Source organism: Portunus trituberculatus, chromosome 46, assembly GCF_017591435.1.
Source record: "Portunus trituberculatus isolate SZX2019 chromosome 46, ASM1759143v1, whole genome shotgun sequence".
Taxonomy (NCBI): Eukaryota; Metazoa; Arthropoda; class Malacostraca; order Decapoda; family Portunidae; genus Portunus; species Portunus trituberculatus.
In genome coordinates, this window is record NC_059300.1 from 1,364,271 (window position 1) to 1,380,017 (window position 15,747).

The window sequence follows — 15,747 nt, forward strand, 5'->3', positions numbered from 1 at the left end:
TCCAAATACGACTACACTCTTCTTTTTTTCTGCAATTTCTCTAACTAGATTTTTTTTTGTCTTGAGGACTCCTATCATTTTGTTTGTAATATTTTCTTCTTTTTCTTTTAGTTGTTCTTGAATCACCTCCTGAACATCATCCTTATCTTTCTTATCTTGGACTCTCCATGCTTGTACTTCTTTTTTAATCACATTCTGCACTCTTTCCTCTTCTTTGTTTGCTAGATCTTTCAGCTTCTCTTTTTCTTTCTTGGCTTTACCAAGTCCTTCTTCCATCTGCTTCTTGTAGTTAGCTACTTCCTTTTTCAGTTCTTCTTTTTCCGCTCTTAGCCTAGCTTCGTTTTCTTCCACTTTTTTTATCTTTTCTCTCAGTTTTTTAAACTCTTTTTCCTGTTCTTTATTCTCTTTCATTCCCATATTTTCCTTTATCCATTTATCTAGTTTACGTTCAATAGTCAACACTCTCTTAAGTAGTGAAGTATTCGCCGTGTTGAAACCTTCAAATGCGCTCTCTCCCTCATCAACATAGTCATCATCTTCTTTCATTCTTTCCCTAGTCTCATACCTGCATTTTGATGGAATCTCTTCTTTACTCATGATTCTTTAACAGTTGATTTCATGAAAAACGAGTCCACACTGCTATATAATAGGTAGTGAAGATCAGCTGATTGTCTGAGCGACGCCAGTGCGTCCTTCCTCGACCGCATCTGGTGTGTGTGTGTGTGTAGGAGAGAAAGCCATCCAAGGGCAACACAATGTTAAAAAGAGAAAAAGGCCCTCTTGAGTGCTGGTTCTCTAAAAGATAAGAAGGGTTAGCCAAAATTAGGGAGCAAATGTCTTGATACCTCCCTCTTACAAGTAGTCAAGTCATAGGAAGACAGAAGTACAGAAGCAGGTAGGGAGTTCCAGAGTTTACTAGTGAAAGGTATGAATGATTGAGAATACTGGTTAACTCATACGTTAGAGAGTTGGACAGAATAAGGATGAGAGGAAGAAGAAAGCCTTGTGCAGTGAGGTCGTAGGAGGAGAGGAGGCATGCAGTTAACAAGATCAGTAGAATAGTTAGCATGAAAATAGCGATGAAAGATAGAAAGAGATGCAATATTTTGGCAATGAGAAAGAGGCTGAAGACAGTTAGTCAGAAGAGGGGAGTTGATGAGACAAAAAGCTTTTGATTCCACCCTATCTAATAAAACTGTGTGAGTGGAACCCCCAAACATGTGAAGAGTACTCCATACAGGGGTGGATAAGGTCTTTGTACAGAATAAGTAGTTGGAGGGGCGAGAAAAACTGGCGGAGACGCCACAGAATGCCTAACTTTATAGAAGCTGTTTTAGAAAGAGATGAGATATGAAGTTTCCAGTTAAGATTACGAGTAAATGACAGACCGACGATATTCAGTGTGGAAGAGGGAGACAGTTGAGTGTCATTGAAGAAGAGGGGATAATTGTCTGGAAGGTTGTGTCGAGTCGATAGATGGAGGAATTGAGTTTTTGAGGCATTGAAAGCTACTAGATTTTCTCTGCCTCAATTGGAAATCTTAGAAAAATCAGAAATCAGGCATTCTGTGGTGTCCCTGCGTGATCTGTTGACTTCCTGAAGGGTTAGTCGTCTCTGAAAGGACATGGAAAGATGTACGGTGGTGTCATCAGCATAGGAGTGGATAAGGGAAGAAGTCTGGTTAAGAAGATCATTAATGAACAATTGAAAGAGAGTGGGTGACAAGACAAAACCCTGAAGAACACCACTATTAATAGATTTAGGAGAAGAACAGTGGCCGTCTACCACAGCAGCAAAAGAACGGTCAGAAAGGAAACTTGAGATAAAGTTGCAGACAGAAGGATAGAAACCATAGGAGAGCAGACTCTATCAAAAGCTTTTCATATGTCTAACATGACAGCAAAAGTTTCACCAAAATCTCTAAAAGAGGATGACCAAGACTCAGTAAGGAAAGCTAGAGGATCACCAGTAGAGCAACCTTGACAGAAGCCATAGTGGTGATCAGATAGAAGATTATGAAGTGACAGATGTTTAAGAATCTTTCTATTGAGGATAGATTCAAAAACTTTAGACAAGCAAGAGATTAAAGCTATGGGACAGTAATTTGAGGGATTAGAACGGTCATCCTTTTTAGGAACAGGCTGAATATTAGCAAACTTCCAGCAAGAAGGAAAGGTAGAAGTTAATAGACAAAGTTGAAAAAGTTTAGCCAGGCAAGGTGCAAGCACAGAAGCGCAATTTTTTAAAGCAATAGGAAGGACCCCATCAGGTTCATAAGACTTCCATTTCCAGTCATGGAAAACATCATTACAAGAATTTTGATTGAAGACATGAAATAGTCAGGAAAAACAAGCCCAGAATCATCTAAGGTGGAGTTGTTAGCAAAGGTTTGAGAGAAGAGCTCAGCTTTAGAGACCAGTATAATACCTCCTCAGGTACCCCCAACTGGCAGAGGCAAAACACCAGAGGCACCTCTGATTATCCTATTGGAGAAATAAGACAAGATCCAGAAATGAGATTGTGATCACCCAACATGATATAACAGCATAAGCAGAAAGATTAGATAAGGAAGAGATCAAGAATGTTCTTCTCCAAGACAGTCAGGAATATGATATGTTGCACCAGTTTCTCTAGATCATGGAGGATAGCAAAGTTCAAATTCACCATGGTCAGTAAAGGAAGAGGAAAGCCAATGCTTTCATTTCTCCAAGAATGGAGATCTCCACGAAAGGATAGGGACATGTCTCTACTTTGGAAGTTAAATACTCATTTACTATAGTCAGATGTTAGGGGAGATAGACAGCACAGATAAATTTAGTTAGAGTGACTATTGAGTCGAAGCCAGATGGTCTTTTTCATGGACACAAGAGCAAGTTATTGTTGTCACATACATGCAACATCCAGCTTTCGAAAATGAGAATAGAAAAGTAGGAGGAACAAAGAAGGGTTACTGTCAGTTTCCTCAGACAGCTGTGTTTTTTGAGGAAAAGAAGATAGTTTAGTAGAGGAGATTGTTCCACAGATTGAAAATTAGATCTAAGACTCGAATGTTGCATAAGTTAATGTAGAAAAGTTCATAGGTGTCAAGACATTTTTGTCTCAAGAGACAGTCTTTCCTCCCAGAATACTCCAAGGCTTTTAGTTGCCATTTTTATTTTGAATTATAAGTGAAAGGTGTATGTCTGGTAAGTGCATGTAATTTTGAGTGAAGAAGGAGAGTTTTCTTTAGAGGGCAGGCTGTGACTGTCCCCTTGAGTTGTGAGGCACAAAGGGAAATTTTCAGTGAGATCACAGCTAGCTTTAATGGAAATTTCACAGCACCTCATGAACTAGTGCTATTAGACATGACTGGGAGTAATTTATCATTTCGGTAAGTGTTTTGTAGTGAGGCTGTGGGAAGAAGGGAGGCATGCAGTTAGCAATTGACATGTAAATAGTGGTAGAAGATAACAAAACATGTAACATTGCATCCTTGAGAAAGAGGCAGAAGACAATCAGGTGGAGAAGAGGTGTTGATAGGGCAAAAAGTGTCTGATTTCACCCTGTCTAAAAAAAAAAAAGTTTGAATGGATTTTAATTGTAGTATTGTATGTATAGTACATTATAATTAAGTATCATAATATTGTAAAGAATGGAAAGGCAGGTGAATGCATCATTAAGTATGAAAACATGAATACATCCATCAAGAAATTAAAGTCTGTGCCAAACTGATTCATCAAATGTAGACCTTGACATTTCAACCCCATCTTTCCTCATCTGCCTTCTTTCATTCACATGTGTGTATGTATTTACCTATTTGTATTTACCTATTTGTGTATTACAGGGCCCGAGCTAAGCTCTCTGTGTCCTGTCTCCTTGTCCATTCCTGTCATATCTCTCTTTCATCTGATTGACACACACCGCATCAACGACATCACTGCTCAGTTTATTCCACTTATCAATGCTACGATGCAGGAAACTGTATTTTCTCACGTCATTTAGACAGATGTCTTTTATTAGCTTTTTCCATGTCCTCGGAGATGATTACTTGTGGTCACCTTTATCAACTCTCTGTCCAGTATGTCAATCTTGTTCACCAATTTATACATAGTTATCATGTCTCCTCTTGTTCTTCTCTCTTCTAATGTGGTCAGCCCCAGCTTCCTCAGTCTTTCCTCATAGTCTAACTCCTGAGTCCTGGTACCATCCTTGTTGCCAGCCTCTGTACCCTTTCTACCTTCTTCACATTTTTCTTCATATGCGGTGACCAGACACAAGCTGCATATTCTAACTGGGGTCTTATTAAGGTACATAATATCTTCTTCATCATTCCTTCATCTAGGTAGTGGAATGCAAGGCCAATATTTTGAAGCATGTTATATGTTTTCCAAAAAATCTTGTTAATGTGTTTCTCCGGTGACAAAGTGTTTTGCACGGTTACTCCTAAGTCTTTCTCCTCATTGGTCTCTTTAATTTTCTCATCACCCAGCCTGTAATCCCAGTTTGGTCTGTATCTACTTCTTCCCATTTTCATAACATGGGTCTTGTCTATATTAAATTCCATCTGCCACTCCTTACTCCACTCATATATTTTATCAAGATCTTCCTGTAACTTGTTACAATCTTCCACATTCTTTACTCTCCTCATAATTTTAGTATCGTCCGCAAACATGTTCATGTAACTGTCAATTCCTACTGGCATATCATTAACATAAATCAAAAACATGATGGGACCAAGCACTGACCCTTGTGGAACTCCACTGGTTACCTTCTTCCACTCGGACTTCCTTCCTCTCACCACTGTTCTCATTTCTCTTCCCACTAAGTAATTTTCCATCCATTTTGCTAGTTTATCATTTACTCCTCCAATCTTCTTTAGTTTCCACATCAGTCTATTGTGTGGTACTTTATCAAAGGCCTTTCTCAAGTCCAGGTAGATAGCATCCATCCATCCCTCTCTATGTTGTAGTATGTTAGTCACTCTTGAATAAAAACATAATAGATTGGATACACGATCTTCCTTTTCAGAAACCAAACTGTCTTTCACTCAGAATGTTTTCACTTTCTAGATACTCACTCCACTTAGCTTTAATTACTTCTTCACATACATTGCACAATATACTAGTCAACGATACTGGTCTATAATTTAGCTTATATATAGGCACAATGTCAGCTCTTTTCCACTCTTTCGGGACTAATCCTGTTCGTATGGAGGTTTCAACAATATCAAATATCGGGTTCAACAATTGATCCTTACATTCATTTAGCAAGCTCCCAGATATGCCATCAGGCCCCATTGATTTATTAATATCTAGATTGCTTATAATTTTCCTTACATCTTCCTTAGTAACCATGATGTCCTGCATTTGCTTTATTTCCGTAGGCCTTCCTCCCATAAAATGCTCCTCCTTTGTAAACACTTTGCAAAAGTTGTCATTCAAAATTTCAGCTATATCTCCAGCATCCTCATATACTTCTTCCCGTTTTTACCTTTTCTATTGCCTCCCTTATATTTAGTTTTCCATTTATGAATTTGTAAAACATTTTGGGTCACTATCACAGTTTTCCACCACCCTCTGTTCATATTCCTTCTGTGCTGTTCTCCTTACTTTAACATATCTATTCCTTGCTGTTTTGTAAACTTCTCTTAATAATACATCACTGTTTTTCTTAAGTTTCTTCCATGCCTTTTCTTTGTTCTTTTTGCTTCTTCACAATTTCTATTAAACCACTGTTTATTATTTAAAGTCCTCTTTCTGTAATATGGCACAAACTTATTCACAGCAGAGTTATACAAATCCATAAATTTATCGTATTTCAATTGCATATCCCTTTCCTGGTATACCACGGACCAGTCAATTTCATTAAGAACTCCCTTATATGGTTATAATTTGCCCTAATATAATTTAATTTTTCCTCCCTGTTCCACAATCTTATTCGTGCTTAATTCCGTATCCAGCTCAAAGCTTAGGACATCATGATCGCTTTTCCCAAGGGACATTCATGTTCAATTTCCTCTTTTAGAGATGCCCTGGTAAATACCAAATCCAACCTTGCTGCAACATCTTGTCCCCTGCACCTTGTTGGTGATCTCACCCACTGTGTCATCAAGTTATTTGTTGCTACCTTTAACAATTCCTCTGCCCACTCACCACCATTCACCACTTCGTAGTCTTCCCACACTATTTCTTTACAATTAAAGTCTCCAACTATCATCACTCTATCCTTTCTGATGAGTTCTTGCTTCATTCTGTCTAGAGTATTTCTCATCACCATTTGGTACTGTTCATATTCCCAAGCACTGGTTCTGGGTGGTATGTATACTGTTATAATATTAATGTCCTCTTGCCATCTGTTATAAGCATACTTATCACTTCCTCATTTCTCTTACTATAGTTCACCTCCTTCACTATCAGATCTTCCTTAGTAAGAACCATTATACCACCACCTCCTTTATTTTTTCTATCATTTCTCCATACTTTGTAGTGTTTTACAACAAACCAGTCTAGCTTTATTTTGGGCCTTAGCTTTGTTTCCACTACACATTATGTCCGGTTCGTTATTTCTTAGGTAATCCATACATTCTAGCCTCTTAGACAGAAATCCATCTATATTCATGTAAGTCACTTGTATTCCATTCCTAGTCTCTTTCTTCCATGTAATGTCTATTCCGCCTGTTTTATCCACCACTTCTTTAGCCTCCCATTTCTCATCCTCCAAAAAAACTTGGTCTTTTCCTCCTCTGTTCTTTCGTCATTCCTCTCTTTCACTTCAGTTACAAGCTCTTTCATTTTCATTCGCTCATCCTGTGATATATTTCTTCTTATGTAAATTGTTTTGGTTCCTCGGAGTCCTTAAGTTTCCAAGCCCTCAACAAGGCCTCAGCTGCCACCTTAGACTTTAATTTCAATTTCAATGGTCTATTCTTGCCTTTCTCAAAAGCTCCTAATCTCACACTTTCTTCTACCTCAGCATGTAGGTCCTCTTCCTCCACAGAGATCTCATTCAGTAAAGACTTAATCCTGTCATTTTCCTTATTCCTCCTATCCTGCCAATTTCTGTTAGTTTCCTCCCTCAATCCTGTTATGTGTGTGTGTGTGTGTGTGTGTGTGTGTGTGTGTGTGTGTGTGTGTGTGTGTATTTATCTATTTGTGTGTGTGTGTGTGTGTGTGTGTATTTGCCTAGTTGTATATTACAGGGTTTGAGTGGGGTTCGAGGTGATCTGTCTCCATATCTACTTTTATCCATCTTTTCCTTAACTGTATGTACATTTTCTGCTGTTACATTCTCTTCACTCAAGTCATTCCAGATAGCCACCATTCTATGTGAAAAACTAAATTTTTTAAACTTTCTCAAACATTGACTCTTCATGATCTTCTTGGAGTGTCCCCTCATCTGTCTATTTCCATCTTCTGCCAGTAATACCAGATCTTGTCTGTCTATCTTTTCCATACAGTTTACTATCTTATACATTGTTATTAGATTTCCTCTCTCCCCTATCTTTCAAAATTGGTAGTCCCAGTTCCTTCAGTCTTTCTTCATAGGTAAGGTCCTTCATCTTTAGCATCATCTTTATAGCTGCCATGTGAATTCTTTCTAATTTCTTGATATCTTTTTGTATAGTATATGTATACCACACCACTGCTGCATATTCAAGTTTATGTTTTATCATAGCGGTTATGATTTTGTTTATCATACTCGTATCTATGTAATTAAACACCATTCCTGATATTTATTAGTGTCATATGTTGAAGTAAATAACCCATTTATGTGTCTTTCTGGGGTCAGGGTTTCTTGTATAACCACTCCTAGGTCTTTCTCTTTCTTCCTCTTCATTATAATTTCTTCTCCCATTTTGTATTCCCACATAGGTCTTCTGTTACTTTTACCTACTTCCATCACATGGCATTTCTTAGCATTGAATTATAATTTCCACTTTTGCCTCACTCCCAGTTCTTGTCAACATCTCATTGTAGTTCCATACAGTCCTCATTGCTCTTTATTACTCTTAAGAGTTTTGCATCATCTGCACACAAATTTGTATAATTGCTTAAGCTCTCTTGTATATCATTAATATATATTTGGAACATTATTGGTGCCAGCACTGAACCCTGTAGTACGGAAATAGTTACTATTCTCTAACTTGATGGAGTGTCTCTTAACATAGTCCTCATTTCTCTTCTCGTTAAGTAGTTCCTCTTCCAGCTTAAGATATTTCCTTGTATTCCTCCTGTGTGTGTGTGTATTTACCTAGTTGTATTTACCTAGTTGTAGTTTTACAGGGCCTGGGCTTTATGCTCGTGTGGCCCCGTCTCCATATCTACACTTATCCAATCTTACTTTAAAAGTATGCACACTCATTGCAGACACTACTTCTTCATCATTTCTTTGTCCATGCAGTGAAATGCTACTCCAATACTCCTTAGCAAATTATATGTTTCTCTAAAAATTCTATCAATATGGCTTGCCGGTTGATTGTTTTCTTCCATCGTCACTCCTAAGTCCTTTTCTTTTTTTACTTTCTCCAGTTCTACTCCATCTCCCATCTTATAGATTCTCACGGGTCGTCTTTCACTCTTTCCCATTTCCATGACATGGCTTTTGTTCACATTGAATTCCAGTTCACACATTTTATTCCATTCCCAGATTTTATTTAGGTCTTCTTGCAGTATTTCACAATCCTCTTTTTTGCTTTATAACTCTGCACAGTTTCGTGTGTGTGTGTGTATTTACCTAGTTGTATTGTACAGGGTTCGAGCGGGGCTCATAGTGTCCTATCTCCATATCTCCATTTATCTAATTTTTCTTTAAAGTTATGCACACTATGTGCTGCAACAATTCCATTATCCAATCCATTCCATTTTTCCACTGTTCTGTGTGGAAAACTGTATTTTCTAACATCCTTCACACACCGTCTCATCCTGATCTTCTTTTCATGTCCTCTTGTCCTTCCATCATCTTCCGCCAACATCACCAGGTCTTCTTTGTCTATCTTTTCAATATCATTTACTATCTTATACATTGTTATTAGGTCCCCGCATTCTCTTCTGTCTTGTAAGGTTGGCAGTCCCATTTCCTTCAATCGTTTTTCATATGTGAGGTCCTTTAATTCTGGCACCATCTTTGTAGCAATCTTCTGTGTGTGTGTGTGTGTGTGTGTATTTACCTAGTATTTACCTAGTTGTAGTTTTACAGGGCCTGGGCTTTATGCTCGTGTGGTCCAGTCTCCATATCTACACTTATCCAATCGTACTTTAAAAGTGTGCACACTCGTTGCAGACACTACTTCTTCATCTAAACTGTTCCACTTCTCAATACATCTCTGCGGGAAACTATATTTTTTAATATCTCTCAGACATCTTCCCTTTCTCAGCTTTTTACTATGCGATCTTGTACTTCGGATGTCATATTCTTCTCTCAGGATCAGTTTCTCATTATCCACTTGGTCTATTCCGTTGATCAATTTATAGACTTGTATCAGGTCTCCTCTCTCCCTTTTTTGTTCCAAGGTTGGTAGATCCATAGCCTTTAGTCTCTCCTCATATGTCATCCCTTCAAGTTCTGGGACCATTCTTGTAGCCATTTTTGTAGCCTCCAATTTCCTTATGTGTTTCTTTTTATGAGGGGTCCACACTACTCCTGCATATTCCAATCTAGGTCTTATTATAGTACTTATCAATTTCTTCATCATTTCTTTGTCCATGTAGTGAAATGCTACTCCAATATTCCTTAGTAAATTATAATGTTTCTCTAAAAATTCTATCAATATGGCTTACTGGTTGATTGTTTTCTTCCATCGTCACTCCTAAGTCCTTTTCTTTTTTTACTTTCTCCAGTTCTACTTCATCTCCCATCTTATTTGTGTGTGTGTGTGTGTGTGTGTGTGTGTGTGTGTGTGTGTGTGTGTGTGTGTGTGTGTGTGTGTATTTACCTAGTATTTACCTAGTTGTAGTTTTACAGGGCCTGGGCTATATGCTCGTGTGGCCCCATCTCCATATCTACACTTATCCAATCTTACTTTAAAAGTGTGCACACTCTTTGCAGACACTACTTCTTCATCTAAACTGTTCCACGTCTCAATACATCTCTGCGGGAAACTATATTTTTTAATATCTCTCAGACATCTTCCATTTCTCAGCTTTTTACTATGCGATCTTGTACTTCGGATGTCATATTCTTCTCTCAAGATCAGTTTCTCATTATCCACTTGGTCCATTCTGTTGATCAATTTATAGTTTTGTATCAGGTCTCCTCTCTCCCTTCTTTGTTCCAAGGTTGGTAGATCCATAGCCTTTAGTCTCTCCTCATATGTCATCCCTTCAAGTTCTGGGACCATTCTTGTAGCCATTTTTTGTAGCCTCTCCAATTTTCTTATGTGTTTCTTTTTATGAGGGGTCCACACTACACCTGCATATTCCAATCTAGGTCTTATTATAGTATTTATCAATTTCTTCATCATTTCTTTGTCCATGTAGTGAAATGCTACTCCAATATTCCTCAGCAAATTGTGTGTGTGTGTGTGTGTGTGTGTGTGTGTGTGTGTGTGTGTGTGTGTGTGTGTGTGTGTGTGTGTGTGTACCTAGTTGTATTTACCTAGTTGTAGTTTTACATGCCCTTGGCTTTACGCTCGTGTGGCCCCGTCTCCATATCTACACTTATCCAATTATTCTTTTAAAACTATGCACACTCGTTGCTGACACCACTTCTTCACTCAAACTGTTCCAAGTCTCAACACACCTTTGCTGGAAACTATATTTTTTAACATCTCTCAGACATCTTTCCTTCCTCAGTTTTTTACTATGCGATCTTGTGCTTTAAATGTCATATTCTTCTCTCAGGATCAGTTTCTCAGTATCCACTTGATCCATTCCATTAATCAATTTATAAATTTGTATCAGATCCCCTCTTTCCCTTCTCTGTTCCAGAGTTGGTAGATCCATAGCCTTTAGTCTCTCCTCATATGCCATCCCTTCAAATTCTGGAACCATTCTTGTAGCCATTTTTTGTAGTCTCTCCAACTTCCTTATGTGTTTCTTTTTATGGGGAGTCCACACAACTCCTGCATATTCCAATCTGGGTCTTATTATAATACTTATCAATTTCTTCATAATTTCTTTGTCCATGTATTGAAATGCTAATCCAATATTCATTAGGAAATTATATGTTTCTCTGAAAATTCTATCACTATGGCTTACTGGTTGATTGTTTTCTTCCATCATCACTCCCAAGTTCTTTTCCTTTTTTACTTTCTCCAGTTCTACTCCATCTCCCATCTTATAGGTTCCCACTGGTCATCTTTCACTCTTTCCCATTTTCATGACATGGCTTTTGTCCACATTGAATTCCATCTCCCACTTTTTACTCCATTTCCAGATCTTATTTAGGTCTTCCTGCAGTATTTCACAATCCTCTTTTTGCTTTATAACTCTGCACAGTTTCACATCATCCGCAAACAGATTTATGTAGCTGTTCACTCCCCCTGGCATGTCGTTTATATATATGAGAAAAAGTATTGGCGCCAATACTGATCCCTGTGGCACTCCACTTTCTACTGCTCTCCACTTGGACTTCATATCTTTAACTACTGTCCTTATTTCTCTCCCCCTCAAATAATTTTCCATCCATCTCAATGTGCTTTCTTTTAAACCACCCTTCTCCTCTAACTTCCACAGTAATCTTGCATGTGGCACTTTATCAAATGCCTTTTTAAATCCAAATAAATACAGACAGTCAACCCATCCCTCTCTCTCTTGTACTCTATCAACTATTCTAGAGTAAAAACTCAGTAAATTTGTTACACACGACCGACCTTTTCTAATACCAAATTAGCTATTTGATAATAATTTGTTGTCTTCAAGGAACTTGATCCTTTGTTTCTTTATTACTCTTTCACACATCTTGCATATTACACTAGTTAGTGATACCGGTCTGTAATTTAAAGGTTCTTCCTTCCTTTCGCTCTTATATATGGGAACCACCTCAGCTCTTTTCCATTCTACTGGTACTGTTCCATTTTCTATTGAGCATGTGTGTGTGTGTGTGTGTGTGTGTGTGTGTGTGTGTAAGTAAGAATTGAATGCCAGTACTTCAACAAAAAATATCTGGAATAATGATGAGTGGATGGTGGTGTACTCAATTACTATTACAATTAGTACATTAGTACATTAAAATTATCCAAGGATAAGTACATATGTTCTGTTTTATACTTTATAACTCAAGTCTGAGTCTGAGTATTTTGTATGTACAAGCATATTTATAGTGACATGAGGAGTGAGGAATCATGAATTGTGGAAAAGGGGTCTCTCAGCAGGGAAGACAGAATAATAATGCTATTTGTCAAGAAAGATATCTGCATAAGAGGAGTGAAGGAAGATTTTGTTTGGGTAAGAAACTATATGGATGATGGATGAGTAATAAATGGTATAGTTTTCTTGGTGTCTCAACCTAAACTTTAAATTCAAACAATGAGAGAGAGAGAGAGAGAGAGAGAGAGAGAGAGAGAGAGAGAGAGAGAGATTTTGGGTGAAGATTTATTCTTTTGATCATATCTTAAAATTATTCTTCTATTAAAGATCTATAATCTTTTATATGTGGTATTGAACACAATGTTTGCTCTGCCCCAATCAGATATTTTAGAACAGTGGTTTTTAACCTGTGGGGTGTGCCCCCCCTAGATCTTTAATAGAAGAATAATTTTAAGATATGATCAAAAGAATAAAAGAAAAAATCTGAGATAATTGCAACCTAACAATTACAGGAAGTATGTGGATATGAACTCCTCATCTGTGAGTTTCATTGTTCTGTGACAGTGCTCATTTTTATTTTCTTATTTTTTGTATATAATGCCAAGGTTCCCTTGATACTAATTTCTACATTACTATGATGGAAACTGCAAATTCACAAACCATTCTCATATTCAAAAACCTTACCCTATGATTAGTGGGAACAAAGCATGACATAATAAACCATTTCTTACTATACTTTGTCTCACATAAACTGGTGAAGAGAATCCCTCCCAGTGGGAGGATGAAGGCAGGGGATATCAAGTCATTCAAAACCTCATATTAGCTCGATGAAAGCAGGTAGTGTAGTTTTAATTTATAATAATTTTGATGACCAGGAAGGTGTGGATGAGGTAGTGATCTACTGATAATCTTCACCCAAAATCTCTCTCTCTCTCTCTCTCTCTCTCTCTCTCTCTCTCTCTCTCTCATTGTTTGAATTTCAAGTTTAGGTTGAGACACCAAGAAAACTATACCATTTATTACTGTGGCATTCAAGAAGGAAATAAGAATGAAACATGTTTCCGGCATGGGCTGGTGCCGTCAGGCAGATCACCGTGGCCAAATCCACTAATTGAAAGCTCTTGAACAATGTACTACGTAGTAATGTATATCATGTGTAGTACGTATATGGTAACCTGTACTACTTCTTTCCCCCAGTCCCTGTCTCGCCTCCTCCCTTTCAACCCCCGCCTGAGTCTCCTCTCTGTTGCCAGATAGACAGTAAACACATGATCCGGTGCTCGTTTTTTTTTTTTTTTTTTTTTTTTTATTTGTGTGTGTTTTAATCTGTGGATACTTTGATTATGTACTGATGTAACTACACGTGAAAAGAGAGAGAGAGAGAGAGAGAGAGAGAGAGAGAGAGAGAGAGAGAGAGGGCAGATTTCCTGTTCATTTTTTATTTATTCATTTATTTTTTTTTCTTTTAATGGGAGGGGATTCCCCAAAGCAGTAGTTTCCTGGGTACTCTCTTCATCCTCTGCCATCCACCTGTGCTGACATCTACGTATATCATCTGCGACCAAGATAAGGTAAAATAAAGAACTTTGATTTGATTTAGTGTTTCTTGTTTATGATTAAAGTAATATTATTTTAATCTGTATTCTTGCCATAGAAAAAAAATATAAAACTGAAAAAATGCAATATGTTTCTGAGGTCGAAAACCTCTTTGGCTGAAACTGATAGTTCAATAGTTAACGTGACTTCTGTTGAGAACATTTCAATTCACGAACTGAGTCATGGAACGTATGAATTATTATTATTATTATTATTATTATTATTATCATCATTATTTTTTTATCATTATTATTATTTTTTTATCATTATTATTTTTTTTATTATTATTATTATTATTATTATTATTATTATTATTATTATCATATCAACATCGTGATCATTATTATTATCAATATTATTTTTTTATCATTATTTTTTTATCATTATTATTATTATTTTTTTATCATTATTATTATTATTTTTATTATTATTATTATTATCATCATATCAACATCGTGATCATTATTATCATCATCATCATCATCATCATTTATTATTATTATTATTATCATTATTATCATTATTATCATATATATCATCATCACTATTATTATTATTATTATTATTATTGTTATTATTATCATTATTATCATCATTATTATTATTATTATTATTATTATCATCATTTATTATTATTATTATTATTATTATTATCATCATTTATTATTATTATTATTATTATTATCATTATTATCATTATTATCATATCATCATCATCATCATCACTATTATTATTATTATTATTGTTGTTATTATTATTATTATTATTATTTGTAGTAGTAGTAGTAGTAGTTGTTGTTGTGTTATTATTATCATCATCATTATTATTATTATTATTATATTATTATTATTATTTGTGTTCAGCAAAAAGCAGTCAGCAATCCGGTTATCTTTATTCCCTTGGTGTACAGAGGTGTGGGGCGACTACACAGCTCGCCTTCTGCTCTCCTACTGAGTAGTACTGACCCGACGCCTCGCGTCACAGTCGTCCTCACTTCCCGTCCCATAACAAGCAATTAACTAGGTAACTAGGTACAAGTGTAAGAGCCAACGACACCCAAGTATTTAACCCATCACCTACACACATCATAGTACATTACAACACAGATACATATACATTACATTACATTATTATTATTGTTATTATTATTATTATTATTATTATTATTATTATTATTATTATTATCATCATCATCATTATTATAATCATAGTTGTTGTTATCATTACTATTTTTTTCTTTTATTACTTTTATCATTATTATTATTATAATTATTATTATTATTGTTATTATTATTATTATTATTATTATTATTATTATTATTATTATTATTATTATTATTATTATTATTATTATTATTATTATTATTATTATTATTATTATTATTATTATTATTACTATCACTATTAGTCATTATCATTATCTTTATCATTGTTGTTGTTGTTGCTGGTGCTGGTGCTGGTGCTGCTGGTGCTGGTGCTGCTGGTGCTGGTGCTTTTGCTGCTGGTGCTGCTGCTGTTATTGATACTTATTGCTCTCTCTCTCTCTCTCTCTCTCTCTCTCTCTCTCTCTCTCTCTCTCTCTCTCTCATTTTACTTTATTTTTGTGTGGAAGCACACATGATCATCTTATGCAGGTGTACAGTATATTAGATTCTCTCAACAAACATCTTGTCATTACTTTTAATTGTTACATTGTAATACATGAGAGAGAGAGAGAGAGAGAGAGAGAGAGAGAGAGAGAGAGAGAGAGAGAGAGAGAGAGAGAATTTCATTGTTTCATTAAGCTGTTTACTGGGAGGTTACTGCTATGGTCGGAGCACCACAGTGGGGAGTTGGGTTCACCTGGCTGGAGAGCACCATGATATGATGGATACCGTCGGCCGTCGCGGAATCAAAATTAACTTCAACTCCAACTTTATTAGCGTG